At 36.2% G+C, this 21,389-nt stretch overlaps 1 protein-coding gene and 1 long non-coding RNA gene across 5 annotated transcripts in view; one reads left to right on the forward strand and one right to left on the reverse strand.

Annotated features, from left to right (window-relative positions):
* LOC127029200 (uncharacterized) overlaps nt 1-2,425 on the forward strand; it is a 2,742-nt gene extending 317 nt beyond the window's left edge. Inside the window, exons 1-2 of the long non-coding RNA XR_007768141.1 lie at nt 1-478; nt 1,334-2,425. The exon at nt 1-478 is cut by the window's left edge and continues 317 nt beyond it. This is a non-coding gene — a long non-coding RNA (uncharacterized LOC127029200). The remainder of the gene's footprint in view (nt 479-1,333) is intronic.
* The window catches only part of TBC1D22A (TBC1 domain family member 22A), a 202,458-nt gene that overhangs the window by 67,972 nt on the left and 113,097 nt on the right, over nt 1-21,389 (reverse strand). The window lies entirely within an intron of this gene.

Here is a 21,389-nt window from a genome sequence, read left to right on the forward strand (position 1 = left end):
TTTTTGGGACAACACTAACACCTGAAGGAAACCACCTTGTATTTTAAGAGTTTATTTACACAAAAAGGTCTACCTATCATAATCCCATTAAAAAATACAGGTTTGATTAATAATTGTTTACCCAATTAAAGGCTTTCTTGGCTTAACTGGAAAACAAAGACATAATTTGCCTATAATACAAATCAGATTTTATGTAAAATATTTGTATCGATTTTTCTCTTGACACTTCACTTTGCTCATTTATTTTTCAGCAAATCAAATAACCTGCTGAACCAGACTGAATGAAGAGGCCAGCTTTTCTCATGTATTTGGAGACCAAACGAGCAAGTTAACTTTCCCTACTGGGTTACATTGCCAAGTGCTGGAATAAAATGTACGTGGAAGGAAGAGCAGAAAAAAAATGTTTTTGAAAAACAAAGGATGGCACATTTCAGAGTATTGTGTTTAAAGCAAAACAACAATTACGTGGAAAATGCAGGTATCAATATCTAGCAAATCAACAGTTTACATTTTTCTATTTAAATATGTAAATTAGCAGAAAGCCTTCATTATCAATATTGTAAGTTAATAAATACTGTGAAGGAAAAAGTGCTGCCTAATTTTGCATGTCCACTTTGCGTTTCTTGGTATAATTTTAGACCTTAAATGTAACATGAAACATTCCAACCATGATGTGGGTATGAAAAAACACAGTGCCTCGCTGAAGAAAGATATCCACTTCTATCACATGGAGTTTGTAAAAAATTGTTAAAAATAGTATCTTTTTCAACCTTTCTAGCGTTATCCTTCTGCTCTTTAGGACAACCTATGGAACTCCTATATGATACATCTGAGAAACTTTACAAGTGTCTGGTTAGTTTGGAAAAATTTAGCTAAACACTTTCATTATGTGGAAAGTATCCAAAGATTATCAACACAGCTTCAGGGTCCCAGAATGGCTGCTCTAAAAGAATCTCTGGGTTGAATACCTTGTCTTTGACAGTTGTCAGCAGTAAGGGAAAATTCAAGGAAGTGTAAGCTTTAGGTAACTTCTTCCCATACTCCAGCATCTTGGCACAGAGCTTTCTCGAGCCAGATGTTGGAATCTGTTTCAATACCTAATGATGGATTTTTCTCTCACAAGTTTGCTCAGTCGCTTTTGAATCCCTATAAAATTCAGGACCCACAGAGTCTGGTGGTAAAGTGTTCCACAATTAAACTGTGTGCTGTGTAAAGAAGTATCTTCTTAGGCTTGAACCTGACAGCTGTTTTTAAATGTGACTAAACTTTTCCCTATGTCATGTGTATTTTGTACACCTGTACTACATTCCCCTCTCAACCTTTTTTTTCCCAGGCTAAGGAGTCTTCAGAAGAAGCAATTCTTCATTTTTAGTCATTCTTGAATTCCTTCAACCTCGACCCCATTCCATAGGAACACCATGGATTTATATAATGGCAAAATTAGGCTCTCTTCTATTCTCCATTCTAACATTTTCATAGAAGTACTACAACCTCAAGTTCTTGTTCCTAAGTGGCAAGACACAGTTCATGTTTAATGATTATGTAGAAAAATATAATTTCCTTCTTCTCCCCAAATCTTTCCATGTCACTTTACACTTACATGAATGGAAATTTCAAGTGCCATTTTATCACTGTCACTACGTCTCAGAAGGTCTTTCTGCTTTTCTTGGTTCCTAAGTTCGCTTCTATGCTTATTCTGAATGAGCTGTTATCAGCTGCAGGCTTTCTTATCCTGTTATTCACCTTATTTTCCTGATCACTTGCGAAGATACTAAATAATGACATGTTCAAAACTAAATATGTAACATTTACATAATGTAAATACAGATAGCATATGTAGGAAAAATACACAGATGTCTGCAGTGCTTTCTGTTCATCAACTTAAAAATTGTATTTTAATTTGAAAACTTTCTACTTGTTACACTACCAGATAATACTCTTTAGTTCAGACATGAAATAAAGGAAAATCTTTTATTTCAACTTCATCTACTCTGCATTTGAAAGTAACTGAATTACATTTACAATCAGAGTAAGTTCCTTCACAGTGAAAAAAGGAGAAATACTGTTATATCAAAATGCATCTTCCCACTAATATTTCCCAGGGGCTTGCACTGTCTTCTCTGAATTGATAACTATTCAACAACTGTATTATGTCAAGATTAATAACAAAACCAAGGTTCACCAAAGATACTTTAACGGCACACTATCCTAAAACATGTTTCGTGTTTTTTTTTAAAACCCTGTAATCTTCTCCCCAACAGTAATATTTCTGTGCAACTTTTCTCCAATTCCACATTTTAATAATAAATCTCCACAATTATTAATGTTTCCTCTGTGCTCATTGTTTCTGAAGTAATGTAATTCAACAGAAAGTAATGACAAATAAAGTAACTAAGTATATCTAAAGTATACTAGGATAAAATGACACTTAGACATGCCTTTTTCTTTCATCTCTTATTTTTTCCTCTCCATTGAAATCCTCAGTCCAGCTGAGAAAATAAGTTTTTTTTCAATTTAAATAGATTTACTAATTTAAAATAAAGCTAATTACAGTTGACTGAATTTTAATACCAAAAAAAAAAATCTAATAAAAGATGATACCAGACTCGAGGACTTTCAAAGAAACAGGGTAAAAAAGATATTTTCAAATACCCAGAGATAGTTCTGTTCTAGTTAATCTTTAAACAGAATTATCTCAAACAATGCTATAGGTGCTGTTATTATTTTCTAGATACTTCCAGAAGATAAAAAAGTTTTCTGGAATTCTTACCAAACTCAGTCTAAAAAAAATCTCAGTTTTAGTCAGTAGGGAAAAAACCAACCTCACACCAAAATTAGAAATGAACCTCTTATAATGAACCTCTGTTTTTAAATATGATTTAATCTGCAGGCTGAAAGATCATCACACAGGAAGATAATGTGGACTTTGTATGAATCACTGCTAATCACCTATCCTCAAAAAGAAAAGTATCTTTGATTGAAATGCTATATTAAAAAGTCTAGAAAATACGTACCTTAGTTCTTTTTAAAGTATCAGCTCTAAGTTTATGAACTATATTTTAATTATTGTTGATGAGCAACTGGCATGATATGGGTTTTCCTGTTCATTTCTCACAGCTACTTATCAGCTTGCCAGTTAAATCTTTCTGAATATTCTCATTTCTAAATCCTATTCCCTTTGACTGTGATCCATGCTTACTTTCTGCTGAGGAAAAGGCATAAAAGGCTTACAAGTTCAAAAGCTTAATGGGTTTATGAAGAATGTTGTAGGAAGGATTGCTTTGACAGTTTGATTAGATTAACACAATTAATCAGTTTCAACAACATACGCTGCCCTTAAAAATACAGGTACTGCAACTTCCTTAGTGGATGCTACTGCATTTAAATTGAAAAGCACCAATATCACATCTTTCCAATGCAAATTTCCATGGAAAATGAACTGAAACACACTGAATAAGGATGATAGCATTTATAAACACACTCCTCTCACCAAAAGAATAATGAAGCATAACTACCTGTACACTTGTTTGTGAAGATGCATTTATATTTTAAAAATGTGCATGGAATTTCTAACTAGTTTACATATATGTAAAACAACATGACAATTTTTGGAACTGCTGAGCTATACAGTAAAAAATTACTAATTCACAAATTGAAATATTTACAACATAGTCAGCATGGGTTTATGAAAGGCAGGTCCTGCTCGACTAACCTCATCTCCTTCTATGACAAGATGACCCACTTAGTGGATGAGGGAAAGGCTGTGGATGTTGTCTACCTGGACTTTAGTAAAGCCTTTGACACCATTTCCCACAGCATTCTCCTGGAGAAACTGGCTGCTCATGGCTTGGATGGCTGTACTCTTTGCTGGGTAAAAAACTGGCCGGATGGCCGGGCCCAAAGAGTTGCGGCAAATGGAGTTAAATCCAGTTGGCGGCCGGTCACAAGTGGTGTTCCCTAGGGCTCAGTATTGGGGCCAGTTCTGTTTAATATCTTTATCAATGATCTGGATGAGGGGATCAAGTGCACCCTCAGTAAGTTTGCAGATGACACCAAGTTGGGCGGGAGTGTTGATCGGCTTGAGGGTAGGAAGGCTCTACAGAGGGATCTGGACAGGCTGGATCGATGGGCCGAGGCCGATTGCAGGAGGTTCAAGAAGGCTAACTGCTGGGTCCTGCACTTGGGTCACAACAACCCCATGCAACGCTACAGGCTTGGGGAAGAGTGGCTGGAGAGCTGCCCGGCAGAAAAGGACCTGGGGGTATTGGTCGACAGCTGGCTGAATGTGAGCCAGCAGTGTGCCCAGGTGGTCAAGAAGGCCAACAGCATCCTGGCTTGTATCAGAAATAGCGTGGCTAGCAGGACTAGGGAAGTGATCATCCCCCTGTACTCGGCACTGGTGAGGCCGCACCTTGAATACTGTGTTCAGTTTTGGGCCCCTCACTACAAGAAAGACATTGAGGTGCTGGAACGTGGCCAAAGAAGGGCAATGAAGCTGGTGAAGGGCCTAGAGCACAAGAGCTATGAGGAGCGGCTGAGGGAACTGGGGTTGTTCAGCCTGGAGAAAAGGAGGCTGAGGGGAGACCTTATCGCTCTCTACAACTACCTGAAAGGAGGTTGTAGCGAGGTGGGGGTCGGTCTCTTCTCCCAAGTAACAAGCAATAGGACAAGAGGAAATGGCCTCAAGTTGCGCCAGGGGAGGTTTAGATTGGATATTAGGAGAAATTTCTTCACCGAAAGGGTTGTCAAGCATTGGACCAGGCTGCCCAGGGAAGTGGTTGAGTCACCATCCCTGGAGGTATTTGAAAGACGTGTAGATGTGGCGCTTAGGGACATGGTTTAGTGGTGGACTTGGCAGTGTTAGGTTTATGGTTGGACTCGATGATCTTAAAGGTCTTTTCCAACCTAAATGATTCTATAAATAAAGTATACTCTATATTTTATAGCCACATACTATGCTGTAAATAAGAATATATAATGCTGTATTTCTGTCTTCCATTTGAAATATCCAGAAAGTTTGAAAGAGGAAACAACTGACCAAGCATGTCTGGCAATTGTTAACAGGTCTGATTCAAAGAACTGCAGAAAAGGAAACGATCTATTATAATTTTGCCTTCTTGAATTTGTTGTTCTGGCAGTCATAACATTATCTAAACATTGCTTTATTCCTCCCCCCACTGAGTTTTACTAAATTTTATATTTTAAAAGATGATTCATAATCCATTCATGAATAAAATTAATGTGCAAACTGGTACCACTATAGTACAAACATTGCAGATTTATAACCATCCTGTTATCACCAATCTTACCTTGGTATAGGGAAGATCAGAATATGAGGTTAGTAGCAGGATAGACATCTCATAAGGCACTTAAGTAGGAATAAGGATAGGTCCTTATGTTCAACTCTGGAGCTTGTGAAGGACAGGCCCTCCTTGTTTTCAACTTTATTATCAACACAACACAATATTCTATATTGTGACAAAACTTGAAAATTTTCTATACAAACACTACTTTCCGTAGTAAACAATAATAAACAATGGACTAGGTTCTGATTTATGGTTGCACAACTACATGATGAATTTTATCTTGTATAATGATACCCAATGATTCTATCATGATACAGCAATGAGAGCAAAACTAGATACATTTGAACTTTTGTTAACCAAGCACAAATAGTCTGAAATGCCTATAGAAAAAATGTGCGCAACCTTTAAATCTTTTCAGCAGATGTTGATGATGCACTGAGTAACATCAGATACAGACTAAGAGTCATCTGATAGACTGCAGTGATCTCCATATAATAACCAAATGCGCTATTGGCCTTGAGATAGAGCGTACTTAATGCAGGCCTTTACGAGATGGACCAAATAGGGTTATCTGAAAGCTCATGTCTGCATTTACATTAGCAAGTAACTCAGGGCAATAGGAGATGATGAGATCAGAGCAGTTTGGGCTGAGGCTTCTACAGCTACAATAAATGCAGTTTGGATTTGTGTCTTCACACTCAATTTAGTCTTGGATTTTACTTCAGACTAGGTTTAGCCTTGAGCCCTCAAATACAATGTTTCCACCATTCACATGGTTCAAAGCTGTCCAAGTCATTGCCTTGAGACATGTATGTCTCTATTAGGGGACATTACGTCATGGGGCCTCTTTGGTGTGTAGCTGAAAAAGAGGTTACTGTTAAATTTCCTCAGAAAGGAATTAACACCAAAAATATTCCGTGAACTAAACCAACAGAAGGCAAGTGAGGACAAAAGGGGAATTTGCTTCAGAACTGCACTACTATTCCAAACTAAAATGCAGACTTGCATTTGCTGCATGAATATGCAGACTTGCATCTAAATCTTGCTTCTCAAGAGAAGGATTTGGAAAAAAGTGTCTAATAAACACAGAATCCAAACAACCTAGAAGGTATCAGCATATCAAAATGGGAATTCAAGAATTCATGAGCTGCACATGCTAATTTATATAATCAAGGTCACCCCACATGACTGCAGGGATATTGCCTATAAGCACCTACAAGTACAAAGCTGCAAAACTAGCAGCATGTCTATTAACACAAGATTGTTCAAAAAAGTTGGAAGTTCTCATTTCCATGGCTCTAAAAATGTCTTTTAAACAAGAGCTTAATGGTTCTAGAAAGAGAAAACATCTTCAATTTCAAGGGGAAGGAAAAAAAAAAAAGAAAAAGATAAAGGCTGCAATTAGAGGACTTGGAAACAAAGATAGAAAGGTTGGTGAATTGTCAGTGCTGATTAAGACAGGGGAGAAATAAAAGCTAGCCAGGTTGAAATTAAAGCATTGTGAACCTCTGCAACTGGAATGAAAAGAAATCTCCGCAATCAGCTAAAAACAAGTGTATTTTACTACTCTGCTGAAGTGGGCTGAAGTATCCTTGGTGTAATAATATTCAACTATTCAAAATAACAGTAGCTAAATTCAGCATATAGCACACTGTAAACGCTGGAGAAAAGGGTACTGTTCATCTTCACAAATTACCAGTTTTGGAGTGTTTAACCGAAGGCACTTTAAAAAAAAAAAATTTTTTTTTTCTTAACTCATTTCATAAGCTACCTTCAAATGAAGTTCCCAAAGGCATTTTTGGTAACCTCTGTCACCATACATGACTGACAAACTTGTGCCATTGGCAATACACAATTCAACTTCTATCTGATTGCATGAACTCAGTATTTCTCAAACATCACGGTAAATACGAACTGAGAAAGCTATATAAAGAACACTATTTCTATTTATTAAAAAAGGTTATTGTAAGAAAGAATAAAGTCCTATTTTTCCCTCTCTACTGTGGAAAAACACAGTTCCAGCACTTAACCCAAGTACCTCCAGCTTGAATTGAAATTTATCTTTCTTCAATTACCACCACAGTTGTGGCTTTCAAAAACTGCAACAGCAGATGTGGAGTATCATCTCTGAAAGATATGTTTCCCACAACAGCTATTTTCATTTTATTTGTAAACTCTTTCATTGTTTACAAAGTCATGACAGTATTGCAGCACAGTAATGATGCTCAAGTTGTGATTCAGACATTATACTTAGTCTTGAGTGAGTGCTGTAGAGAGATTTATTTTGATTTTTAGCTTCATTGAAAGATATTACTACCTGTCCTGGTTTCGGCTAGGACAGAGTTAATTTTCTTCCTAGTAGCTGGTATAGTGCAGTGTTTTGGATTTAGGATGAGAATAATGTTGATAACACACTGAGGTTTTTAGTTGTTGCTAAGTAGTGTTTATACTAAGTCAAGGATTTTTCAGCTTCTCATGCCCAGCCAGCAAGAAGGCTGGAGGGGCACAAGAAGTTGGGAGGGGACACAGCCAGGACAGCTGACCCAAACTGGCCAAAGAGTTATTCCATACCATATGACATCATGCCCAGTATATAAACTAGGGGAGTTGGCTGGGAGGGGCGGATCGCTGCTCGGGAACTAACTGGACATCTGTTGGCGCGTGGTGAGCAATTGCATTGTGCATCACTTGCTTTGTATAGTTTAATTCTTTTAGTATTACTATTGTCATATTATTATTACTAGTATCATTATCATTATTTTTCCTTCCTTTCTGTCCTATTAAACTGTCTTTATCTCAACCCACGAGGGGTTGGGTTTTTATTCCGATTCTCTCCCCCATCCCACTGCGGGGGGAGTGAGAGAGTGGCTGCGTGGTGCTTAGTTGCCGGCTGGGGTTAAACCACGACACTACCCTATGGCACACTGTTGAAGACAACTGAGTTACTTGAAATTAATCTTACCGACTGACTCCCATGTACAAGTTTAACTGCTTTATTAAATACACAGTGAAAATGGATTAGGGTGTAGCCAAAAATGTTGAATATAGAAATGCATGTTCTTTCACAGACACATCTTTTCAAATAGGTGAATAGGCTAGGCAAAATTAAAAAAAAAAAGAGATAGTAGTATCAAATTAATTCATTAATTTAAAATGTGCAGGTATTATTAGTAATAACTCATTTGTACACTTAATCAGAAAAACCACTACAACAACCTAATATTTCACAAATTGTACTTTCTAGTTCACATTCTATACTGTCAGAGATCTGAATAATCAGGACAACTTACTTTCTGAACCAGTGCCAAACCGAAGATTCTAATGATTCTAATGCTGAAATTTTTTGTTGTTTTGAAATTAATCTTAAAAGCTAAAGGCGGCAAAGATTTAGTGGAATAATGCTTAATAATGAGTCCAGAGGACAGCTGAAATCAGATTTAATTTGAAAACCACTGTCCATAACTGATGCCACATTTGGCATCACTTTAGACCCTCTTCATATTCACCTACATACTGCAGCATATGTAGCATTATTTCACTTTCACACTACAAAAATATTAATTCCAATTAAGCACAGAACAGCCAAAATTTAGCACAGATTTATATACACTTTGAAATAGTTGGAGTTTTTTGATCAGTAATTCCTGAACTACTGCTGGGAGAAAAAAAACTAAATTGGGATAACCACAAGAATACTTACAGAGAAAAATGGCAAGAAAATGAAGGAACTGAACGATGAAAGATCTGAGTAATGACAGAACAACCAAATTACATATTCTATATGATTTAAGAGATTCATATTATTCATATTAGACAAAAAATTCAAAACAAGAATAAGAATTGGGCTTTTTGAAATTCTATGAGGGGAAAGTAGAGTACAGATAGTCTGGAAAATGTAAGAGAAAAATGAGTTGAACAAAAAAATCCTATGCAGGATCTACTACAAAAAGTTACAAAATAAGAGAACCAAGAGCTTTTGGGAGGAAAAAGAAGAATTCTTGGTATCAGTAATTGTCATCAGCTATCTAGGGAGAACTGTCATAGAGATGCTCTGAAATGCACATCTTAACTAAGGGAGTCAGGTCAGGGGAAAAAAAGTAGATATGCAAATCATCAGCATAAGCTGACAGTGAAGTTGTAGGAAAGCCTCAGATCACCCATGAATAGGATGGAGAAGGAAAAGTAAAAAAGGACCAAGAACTCCTGTGAGACTGGAAGAAAGGGCAGAATAGCTCTCAAAATAGACAGTCAAGGGCAATGCAAGTGGCAGAGCAAAGCACAAGACTGTCATGTATCAGGAAAACAAGAAAGGCCAGAATATTAAGGAAGAAGTGATCATGACTAGGAGCTAAAGCACTGGAGAGACAAAAGAAGATAAAGTTCTTAATATTTCATGTAGTTCTAATGATGTTGTACATTCCAGAAACAAACAGTAACTATATCGATTTCATAATCCCCCTACAAGTATCTATGCTACTATAAAGAAGCTATTTTTACTCGATTTTACTGGATTTGTTGAATACTAGTTTGTCCTTTCTTTCCCCCCCCAAGGTTGTGTTTGAATTTAGGTACTGTGTCTTTCACAGTGGAAAAGAGTTAAAAATTATTTTGAAAGCTTAATAGATTTTCTGTGCAGGCTGCCTAAAAGCTTTGTCACTAAAATAGTCTGCTTCAAAGCAGATCAGGTTAATCTACGCACTTCAACCTACTAATCTTCACTGTAGTAGAATGTTCCGCAGTACATAGATGAATTTTGTCATGAATATGTAGTAATTATTGTACATATGGTAGTGAGGCTGCCTTGTTTTGTAAAGTTGTATCAACTGTAGATTTCTGAATTTCAAGTCTATTTTACGGTAATTTATTTTGTTTCATACCTGGATGGAGTTCTGCTATTCAGAAATTTATTACGCATAACAATACAAACAATATATTCAGGATTATTTCCAATTTTGTTGTTCATTTACAGAAGTAACAAAATGCTTGCATTTTTATTCAACTGTTCATCTTACATCTACTATAAACACTTCTGATTTGATTTTAAATTTTTGATGTTCAAAGTTGGAAACATCACACATTCTCACATTAAGGTAATCCATATCAACTATGTGTTAGCTATGGATGTTTTAATAAATTTGAAACAAGGAAGCAGAGAACTGTACAACATGTTAGGATTATTTTACATTCAGTCAGGTTTTAACAACAAGATGACATCAGAAACAAAAGGAAAAAAATAAAATGGCAGTCATGGTTTAGTTGTTAGTGTTCACTTCTACAAACACCAATAACCAGCATAACTAGCAACAGGAGCTTGAGAAAAGAGAACTAAGTAGATTCCAGTTTTAAAATACTAAACTAAACAACTTGAACTTGTAGCGTAGTCTCTTAAGACACAGAAGTGAAGCTCAGCGAGGAAGGGCTCTGTGGGAAGAACTAGTAGCTCTATCCTGCGTTGCAGGGGTGCCCTGCAAAGTTCCTGTTGTGCTCCAGCTCCTTCCCCTGGGAACTATGAATTACATATTGACTCCGCATCCCTGCTCACAACCTACACAGGAGAGTCCCTGCATCCACGACACAAACACAAGTACAAACAGAATGCAATAGCATTGTGTCCACTAACTCTCATGTTTAAAGAACATGAGGGGTATGAGAAGAAAACCCTGAATCAGTAAGCTCAAAGAAGTTTCAGATAAGAATGCTTGTAATGGAGTGTTTCCCTTGTTTGTTTCTTTTTTTATTTTTTCTTTTATTTTTTTTTAAATAGTACCTAAAGGCAGAAAAAGTAAAATGTGCAAGCATAACTTACACTGAATCAATTTTAACTGAACACTCTGCAAAGACAGTGGCAATTATTTTGCTATATTGCATAGAACAATGCTTACAATGGGTTTGAATTTTTTTCAAAAGTGTTTAAGATCTAATAATAACAATCTATTTTTAAAGTAATGAAGGAAGCTTACTCTCCTTACTCTAAGTAAAATCCATGTGGTTGTAAAAACCACGCAGCTGACAGCACTCAATAGCTTGGATCTGTGCTTCTTCATGCATCATCAAAGGTACATTTCATCAACAGCAAACCAGTTTGTCATGAACAAATGCCCTGAAGACAAACTTACGGTTATCTATTACTACAGCCGTCACCTGGCTTGCAGAATTTTCATTGTGTATAGCTAAAATTAAGAAGTTTCTTCGACTTTCATATACTAGTTTTAGATTGCTGTACTGGCAGTTATAAAATGAAATTTAATAACTGAAAATAAACAGTATGTTACACAGACACTGGAACAATTTCGTTGAGATAAACCAGGAATAACTGAACTAAAATCGGTTACAACATTTAACAATACTGTATGTAGAGAATGACCTACTTTTCAGAAGCACTGATATTACTTATTTTAAGCATCTGGTTTAGGCGAATCTGTGTGACTCAGACTATGAAAATAACAGAATTTAATTCCGATAGCATCATATCCAGTAGTGATACTTTGGGAGGTGATCATTCAGAGGACTTAAGTTAGGCCTAAGTAAACTGAGAGAAGATCTATTCAATCTACAGAAACTGTGGAGTACCATTTTCAGAGAACAGCCATACACTCAACAGCAGCTGAAACAATAGTCAAAGGAGATTAATATCTGACATATTTAACTAACCTAGCCTACTTTACTGAATATCTGGGATAACAATAGAGCACATTTGTAAAGCAAAAGTGCACAAGGCTTTTTGAATAAGATTTTAGTATCTTTCTTAAGCCAAGTATATTTCTCCCTTTATCCATGTAATTTTATTAACAAAATACCCAGAGCATAAAATCAGTTAATCTAGAAACAGTTGGCCTATTCACATAAGTAGCACTAACAAAGGTGTTTCTTCATTGAGGAACCATTAACTCTTCTTTTAGAGGAATAGGAAAATAAATTTGTAAGTAGAACCAAATGATGAGTTTAAGGAACACCTACAATAATTTATTTGCTATGTAATGGGAAGTCATTTAATGCCACATTGAACTCAATAAAATGTCTTGTATTTGAATGATGCTTGATAGTACTTCACATCTGCACAGGCATCCTTGCTCTGACAATTAGTTGTTGTGCCTATAGTGTGAGCCAGACGGGCTAAACGGTTTTGCTCACATCTCCACATGAAGAGGAGATACGGCTATGCAAAATCCCCTCCACATATGCAGACTTGCTATAAAGGGGGAAAAAAAAAAAAAAAAAAATCCATGTACAAAGACAGCTTTATGAAAAACTTCACAACATGGAGTTCCACAGCTGCTTTAGGACAACGTAAGCATAGGCTGCTGCTGAAAAGGTAGTTTCACCTAGCTTACTGCCTTGGACGTACTTATGCAATTTCATTTATGCCAACATAAATCATTATGTAATCACGTAAGGACCCAGATCATTAAACTCATCTAGGTGAAAACTTACCCAACAGAGAAAAGTTATATCATCTCAAAGCAACAGTGAAATCACAGCGAAGATAGACAGTTCAGCATGCCAGGAAACCTCTGACAGCTCACTCATCAGACAGACATTCAACCTTTGCCATTCTAGAAGATTCAGCTCATTATGGGGCAGGAAAGCACAAGATCAGTGTAAGGAAAGTTGTAATAATGGACAACGGCATATGTGGAAGCAAAGGCAGAAACATATGTTAGTGGTTGCTTCATTTAGATGTCCTAAGTAGAAAATGTGGACACATATCTTCCAATCACTTGCAAGAAAACTCTTTTTTGAAAAGCATGTGATAAATTCTCAGTTCCTGACTTCCCAATCTGCATAAGCAAAACAGATGTTAAGCAGCTACTCTTACTACATACTTGTTTAAATTATGTCTAATATAAATCACAGAATCACTTAAGCTGGAAAGGACCTCCTGAGATCATCCAAGATCATCCAGTCTAATCACCCTGCTAAAGCAGGGCCACCTAGACCGGGCTGCCTAGGACCATGTCCAGCTGGCTTCTGAATATCTCCAAGGATGGAAACCCCATAAATTAGGCAACCTATGCCAGTGTTTGATGACCTTCACAGGACAAAAGTGTTTTCTTGTGTTCAGATAGAATTCCATGTGTTTCAATTTGTGCCCATTATCTCTTGTCCTCTCACTGGGCACTGCTGAGAACTTTTACAAATACAAACATAATTCAGAGACTAAGGGAATACATGGCGACTAGAGATACTAGTTTTAAAACTACCTTTGAAATTACAGAAAAATGTTATGAAAGTCTGATGTGTACTGAATATAAAAGATGCACAAAATTAAAAAGCATATGGATGTGAGAAAGGCAATTTTCCTTTCTCTCTTCTTGTATAGCAACCTGATTCTCTTTCAGACTTTGGTCTTTAAGAACAATATTAATTTTAATAAAGTCTTCTTCTAGAAACACTGAATACTTCAAAGTAGCTAAGAAGCAAAACAAACTATTTTCTAGACTGTATCTAACATTCTATTATCATCCTGTAGTCATGCATCAAGATCCTGATCAATAAGGCACTTTAGAGTACATGCTTAATTAACTAAATTCATGAGTTGTTCTATTGAAGTCAATGAGATTACTCACATTCTTTAAGTTAAGCATAAGAGAAAGTACTTTATCTCATCCTCTCTGCATTCACAATCAACTTCCATTTAGCCACAGAAATATTACCAACTATTTCAATAGTACTGGAAGCTGCCTTAAGAACTTGAACCTAGAAAAACCTACAGGCTTCCCTATGCACATCACCGAGTTTTGATTTTGTATGGTTTTTTGCATGTCTAAGTACCTTCCTCATAAAATAGCATGGCTACACATCTTTTTCCTTCTTACGTTTTCCACATTGAATCCTCCCTGATGTCAATGAAAGCTACCAAAAAAAATGGACAAAAATTGGCAATACGCAAACATATTTGCAATCCACACTTACGTTAAAAGCAGTTGATCTAGTGGCCCAGAATTTCACATGATAAAAAAGTCCTTTTGAATGTTATGAAAGGAATTTTAACTCACTTTTTGCAGAAACTCAGCTTCCACTTTGAGATTACGATTTCTAAATTTAAGTGTCTACAAGCATGCTGTGTAGTTAAGCTACACAGGTAATGAAGATGTAGTCAATATGTTCAATGGAGCATAAAAAGGGATTCAGCTGACCACCCACTCTAAGCCTTAACTAATCCCTCTCTAGGGTCCTCTGAGCTTATTTACTAGGTCTCCATCAGCTTATCATGGAAGCTTAGATACTTGACACAGCAACACACACACACAAACTTACAGTAAGACACTTATATTTTTGCATTTATATCTCAAACTGAACCCCACCTCCGTTGTTCACAGTAAGCCCACAGGTAGGAAGGCCAGAGTCTAGGAACCTCGGAGTTCCAGATCCAACAGACATCTAAACTCAGAAATTCCCATGTACTGGAGAGTAATATGCAAACCCATTCAAAGGCATATGTTTGTGCTAGATGATAACTTCAACTTTTATGGGGAGTCATATTTAAGCATCTCATACAGGCAGCTACTGTCAGTTTTATAATTGCTAGTGTAAGTGCATATTTCTCGGAGTTCAGGTAAACACCACTATACAGGCATTTACTCCCAAGAACTAACCTGATACGCATCTCTCATGGTACCCAGCCTGCTCTGCTGTACCACAGAATTTGAGCGGAGATACAGAAAGTGCCAAGACTGATTCTTCCTGCAAGGCCAAGACAGAATGTGAAAATAAAGATGGGGCTAAGCAGACGAGATGTATTAAGTGATATGGCTAAGATCCCAATTAGGGGAGGTAAAGGGCTGGCACAGGTATAAAGCTGATTTTATCTGATAGAGGAAGGAAGTTAACTTTTTTTTTTTAATCTTTGTCGAGGCAAAACACACAAGACAGGATGGAGGAAGGTGAGGATATATAACTGCAGATCACATTTTGGGATCTGAATGTGCATACTGCTCTGTGCAAGACTGTGGTCCAGCTCAAAATCAGGACCCGCTTAGTCTGCTTTCACTGGGAATTTGGGAACCCTGTCCCTCAATAAGAAACTGCAAAATAAATAGGAACAACTAATAAAATAGACCTGGATGATCAACAAAAGATTACTAATCGTATATACACATCATTATAATTCTACAAATAGCATTTGGCTTTCTTCTTTTCTAAGAGAAAACCTGAGAGCTTATATAAATGTGAATGAGCGTATTTTAAGCTCACACTGAAAAGCTGAATTACTGTTTAAGAAACTTGGTTCTTCTCCATTGTGCACATAATCCTTATGCACGTTAAAGACTGTATATAAAGTTATATATACAGTTCAAGATAAAGCAGTCCGGTTCTTTTTTTGATTAACATTCTTACCTTCTTTTCTTTGAGTTTTATGTTATTTCAGATTGTGGTTAGCACAAGATAAACAATAAGAGGTCACTGACTTCAGTGCTATACCACTGAAATATAACTGCCTGCACAATAAAGTCCTAATGAGCACACCTCTTGCCAATGGGAGGTTGCCTTGGCAACAAAGTTATCCCAGAAGATAACTATCCATGTGGTAGAAGGTGATGAGTCAGTTGCCTGACACAGATTCAAAAAGTATAAAAACTTTTCAATTGCTTAAGCTGAAGGGAAGCTTTATGTATCAGGAGTCTACTGACATAAGGGAAAATACTGACTTGCTGAACACAAAGGGATCTAGAAACTTCCAAAGAAATGCAGAGTTAGAATAAAGATGTTTTGTTCAAACAGGAACTTGTTTAGATTGCCAGTCTTGCAAGTAAAAGTCCTCTCATGTGTTCACGTCTTCCTACGGTGTCCAAGAACTAAACTTGATTTAAATCATACTTTCAGATTTACTTTTAAAGAAAACGATGTGAAAAGGTGTTCTTGAATTACAGTGAAAGTGGGTGAGATCAAGGCTGGGTTCAGTAGACAGCAGGACAGTGAATTCCAGCTCTCAAGTAGGAAGCTAAAAAAAAAAAAATCCCCAAGAGAAAACAAGAGGTGGCAGAATCAAAGGGAGAGGCATGACCTGAGTACAGGCTCCAGAGGCCGCTGATGCTTTTTAATCCAGGAGCTGGTTTCTCTGATGGTATATGGCAGGTGGACAAGAAGAGTCACTACCAAGTCACACAGTATTTTTACCTTTATTTCCTAAGAAAATTAAACATTCACATTTTATGTCTGGGCAGGAAAGGTTATATCCCACTACATCTGTCTCCCCTACTCCAGAAACATTTAACCCACTGGCCAGTCTCAATCAAACTGACAAATGCCTAGAAATCTTAAAGACATGATCCTACCCACGTGTTAGTAATTGAATATTAAATATTCAGATGCCCAGACACTTTTAACAAGGTAACTAAGCAAGACTCTAAAATTAAGCTGTTGTCGAACAAGAGAGAAAGTGTTCATGAATTAAAAGAACAAAAATAACAGAATAGGATCTGTGTTGCTCACTAAATTACTAAGCGGTCTTGAAAAATAATAGTTTGGTAGAGATGTAAAATCATTCAGGATAGCTTTTACCGGTAAAAAATAAAGCTGGCTGCAAAAAGTTGCAGAAAGCTGTCGTGTCACTGAATAATAAAATGGCAAATGAATTCAGTCTGGATATACACACAGAGAGAAAAACACTACAAATCATACACACTTGATGTTGTCCTTGACATTAACCACTAAGACAGACAAGCTGGACTAACTACGAACAGTTACCTGAAAGCACTCATATTCAACAGGAGAAAAGGCATGAGAAATTATAAATACAGAAATAAAGAAAGAAATAGTAAACAACTTCATCTCACTCTATGAATCTATGGTGGGCTCATCTCTTGAAGAAGTTTCCATTTAGTATATGACAGAAATAAAATTTATAGTAAAACTATAAAGACTACAGACAAGAAAGATAAGCACAAAAAGTGCATGAAATGGCTTTTATAAGTACAGATATTTTCAGCTTGGAAAAGGAGTGATTGCATACAGAGACAGAAAACAGTTTTGGAACAGGTGATGGGGAAAAAGTGAATAAAGAATGATTTGACACAATTTCTCATAATCAAAGAAATAAGTGGAAGTGAATTCAAAAGAATTTTTTGTTAAAACAAAGGAGAATTTCTTTTCACACTGCATAAAGAAATTGCAAAAAATCACTGCCACAGGATGTTCTAAACAGTATATTTTAAAACAATTATATACATATTTAATAATACTCAATGGGCATTTTTTTAAAAATGTATAACAGATAGAGATATAATAAAGCTTCTGAGTAGCAGAAGATTTTGCTCTCTTTTGCTCTCACTCTAAATGTTTGTTGTTGTCCACTTAACCTAACCTGGTTCAAGGATCTTTATGGTCCAAACCATGCTTTGTATAAAAAAAGAAAAAAAGACCAGACCACTGGGACAGTGAGAGGTCTTACACTCCTGCTGAAGAAAAGGATGAGAACAATTGTCTACTTAATATCATGGATTCAATATGGAAAAGAAATGTTAGAACTGCCATAACAAGAAAAATATTCCTGGCCATGAAAAATTAAATCTGCTTTCAGTAGATGTACTTTGAGTCTCTTGTCTCAGGTGGCTTAAGGCTTTGATTGAGACCAGAGCAGTAATAACATCTTTCTCGTATAGATCCTCCGGTGTCTGTTGAGAAATGCACTCCTGTTTCAACTTTAATTGATTTTTTTTTTTTTTTTAATAAATACTAATCACAAGACAACTCCACTGAAAAACAGACTTAAATCGTTCTCACGTTCAGGGAATCAAAATCTCTGATTGAGTCTATGTAAAAAATGGAAACACAGGAAAAAACTGTAACTGCATTTTTTAACATTTCTTAAATTTCAATGACTGACCGCCAGACAAATAACATTATTATATGTAACCTTTTTTCCCCCTCTTTTCTCTCTCTCTCTCTCTTTTTTTTTTTTTTTTTTTTTTGGAGGGAGGTGGTGGTGTTACAATTTCTGTAACCAAACTTTTATTTTAACATGTCCCTAGAGTTAGACCTCTACTTTTCCATTTGGATAAAGAGAAAACCTGTGCTTCTGCAGTTTTTCATGAGCTTCAATAAGATTTTTGGGTCCTCAGCACTTCCGGAAAATCATACCAATGTTGTTTATTAAAATATAACATTAGATGTCTACTTTTAAACAAAATCCCCTTGATCAAAAGCTAGTAATGAGCTACATAAATGATACCAACAAATAAATGGGAAACAAAGATGTCTTATCGTATTGGTCATTAGAGTATATGAGGTCCAACATGAGATACATGACAATAAAAATGAATGCTAGTCAAAGAGAGGGAAAATAAACTTCATCCCTCCTTGAAGAAGGAAAGGATATAAATGGCTGGTCAAGTACATGTGATAATACTTGGTCTAATGAAGACACATTTACATTTTCCAGAAAAATGAAATAATGTTTATTCTGAGCAAAGGGAGCATCAGTCTCCTAGATGAAGAAGAAAGATTAAATTTCAAGGAGGAAAAAATACATTTTTCTGGACGCACCTGCAGGACTTCAGGAAGAGAGGCATAAGCCAGTAGGTTCCACCACCAATGGGTGCTCTCTATTGAAGTTTGTCTAACGAATGCAACCTGAGAAATATACTACCTACCAAGAAAGAAAATCTTCTTAGGAAAAGACAGCAGATAAGCTGGAAAAGGACAAGCAATCATTCTGATTTAACACTAGGGTTCAAATCACAGCTCTGCTCTCTCATCCTCTCTCACTTACACTGGCTGTGGTACTCATCAGCCCCCTCACTGGGCTAATCTGAAGAAAGCTAACTCAAGGAGCAGGGGGTAGCAGGAACTAGGAGAAAAACCTGTTTCAGCAGTGAGACAGTAAATCAGCTCACCAGTATTGTCAAATTCTATCAGTGTTATTATTTGCTTTTTCCTATACCTTTTGTAAATCTTTGTAACTGTTTTGCATTTTACATGGTAGGATTATATGCTTTAATTTGCATTTATTTTCCATGGTAAGCCTTAAGATATCTTGGTAACACTAAAGTTGTCCTTGCACAAGAATAGGGTAAAGCTGTAAAGCAGGACACCAGGGCACTGTAAACAGTACCTATCTCACCTGCCTGTTTTGTGGTGTATCAAATGAGTCCAAGTGTGTGACTCATTTCAACTACATCAGCCTACTGGTGAGCTGGCAATACAGCAGTCAGCTAAGTGGTACTAAACAAAAAGGCTTCCTGGAGGGAGAAAATATTAGGCTGTACACTTGAACTCTAAACATTCACATGGCACTTGCCACCATGTATTTAAAACTGAAAACTAATATACATAGCTGCTACAATTTTTTTCATTTTTCATTTTCGTTTTTTTTTTCCCCTGAGCAAGTTTTTAGCTATAGAACTTCTGTCAGTGTCTCTTTTGCAAATTATGTACTACTGCAGAGTTACTTACACAGAGAAATCACTGCACAAAAGACAGCACAAAAAGGTAATTTATGTAAGAACATTGGATCAGAAGGAAAACACTGTAATGAAAAATACATGCACTCCATTCTACATGAAAAGTAAATAAGATTAAGTACTTATATGCCAATGAAAATTCTTATCCTATTTAAAACAGTAGTCAGTATAACATCATGTTATCTTGCATAAGGATGATTTGATGGCATTGTTAAACACTTCCTTCCAGCTCCAAACTGCCCAGAAATCAAATGTAGTTTTGAACTGAATATTTAAGCAGTTTAAAAATACTGATAGTTAAAACTAAACACTGTTCTGCTTTAAGTATTGGTATACAACCACTGACGTTCAAGACCTGTATTGCCATTTCTAGTCAAGGATGTAGAGTTTAGAATGGATGCCATCGCTGTAATGGCATTGCTTCCTCCCACTCCAACAGAGAAGTACGCAGCTACATAAACACAGTGGATCTTAAAAGTGCCTCAAGGACAACACACATTCTAAAAAACAAAATAAACCAAAAGAAAAACTTGATGCAAACTTCAGTAAGATGTCTTAAACTGAAGCAAGGATACTTCCTGAGGTTTTGATGGTAAACATTTAAAATATTTACCTAGAGTAGAACTGCACAGACACTGAGCATGGAGACATCCCCACCATTTCTACTACAATATGTTGAATCTTTTAAGTCAGAGTTCGAAGCCAACTAAAGTCAGTTTCAAATACACAAAGCAATCTTTAAATTAGTGTCAAAACGCCCCTCTGGCAAGGAACAAACATAAAACTAACTTGCATTTCATAAGTCCATAGATATATGTTAAACACTTATACATCCTGAATAATTCTGCCATCATGCTATCTCATTTTACCAATCCTTTATGCCAAAAAAGACAACAAAATGTAAGATAAAAGGCAAGAGATAATAAAAAGATAAAACTCAGGTCTTATGTTACAATATCTTGGTTTGTGGAATCTTTCACACTTGACGAAGTCTATAAACATTAATATTAATCAGTTCTAGAGATTTAAAATTTGAGTGTCTTGGGCGTAATTTAACAAGTAATTTCTATTTTTAAAGAATTTACAAGGTATTTATAGCATTTATCTTTAAAAAAAAAACACAACAAAAAAAACAACAATAGCAAAGTCTGAATCAAGTGAAAAAGCGGGATAATTCATTAAAACGCAATTCAGGTTAAAGAATAAACCAAACTAAATATTTATGGCTAAGAAGCTCTCACAACATATCCTTTGTAAGCAAGATGCATAATGTCTTTAATTTTTCTACTTTACAAAGTTCTGCTACAGAAGACAGTGATATATTTTAGTGAATTTCATAGATACAGTTACAGAATAACAGAATATTTACTGAAGTCAGGATTTGGGAACCTTTCCAAATTTCCCCTCCCCCCAACTCTAACTAGGTCAAGTACAGGTATTTGGGATTATACGTTCAATTATGTACTTCGCAGAGCCTAACAAATGACTGATGAATCCTAAATTAAACTAGACAGAAAATATGAGCTAGACATAGCTAGACACCAGCTAGAGTACCTTTGCTACCGTACATACCGAGACAGAGGTGGACATCATTTAAGTGTCCAATCCTATTCTCACCGAAGTCAATGGAAGAACTGCAACAAATTTTGAGAGACAGAATGCGGTTCTAACAACTCCAGAC

Source organism: Gymnogyps californianus, chromosome 1 (genome assembly GCF_018139145.2).
Source record: "Gymnogyps californianus isolate 813 chromosome 1, ASM1813914v2, whole genome shotgun sequence".
NCBI lineage: Eukaryota > Metazoa > Chordata > Aves > Accipitriformes > Cathartidae > Gymnogyps > Gymnogyps californianus.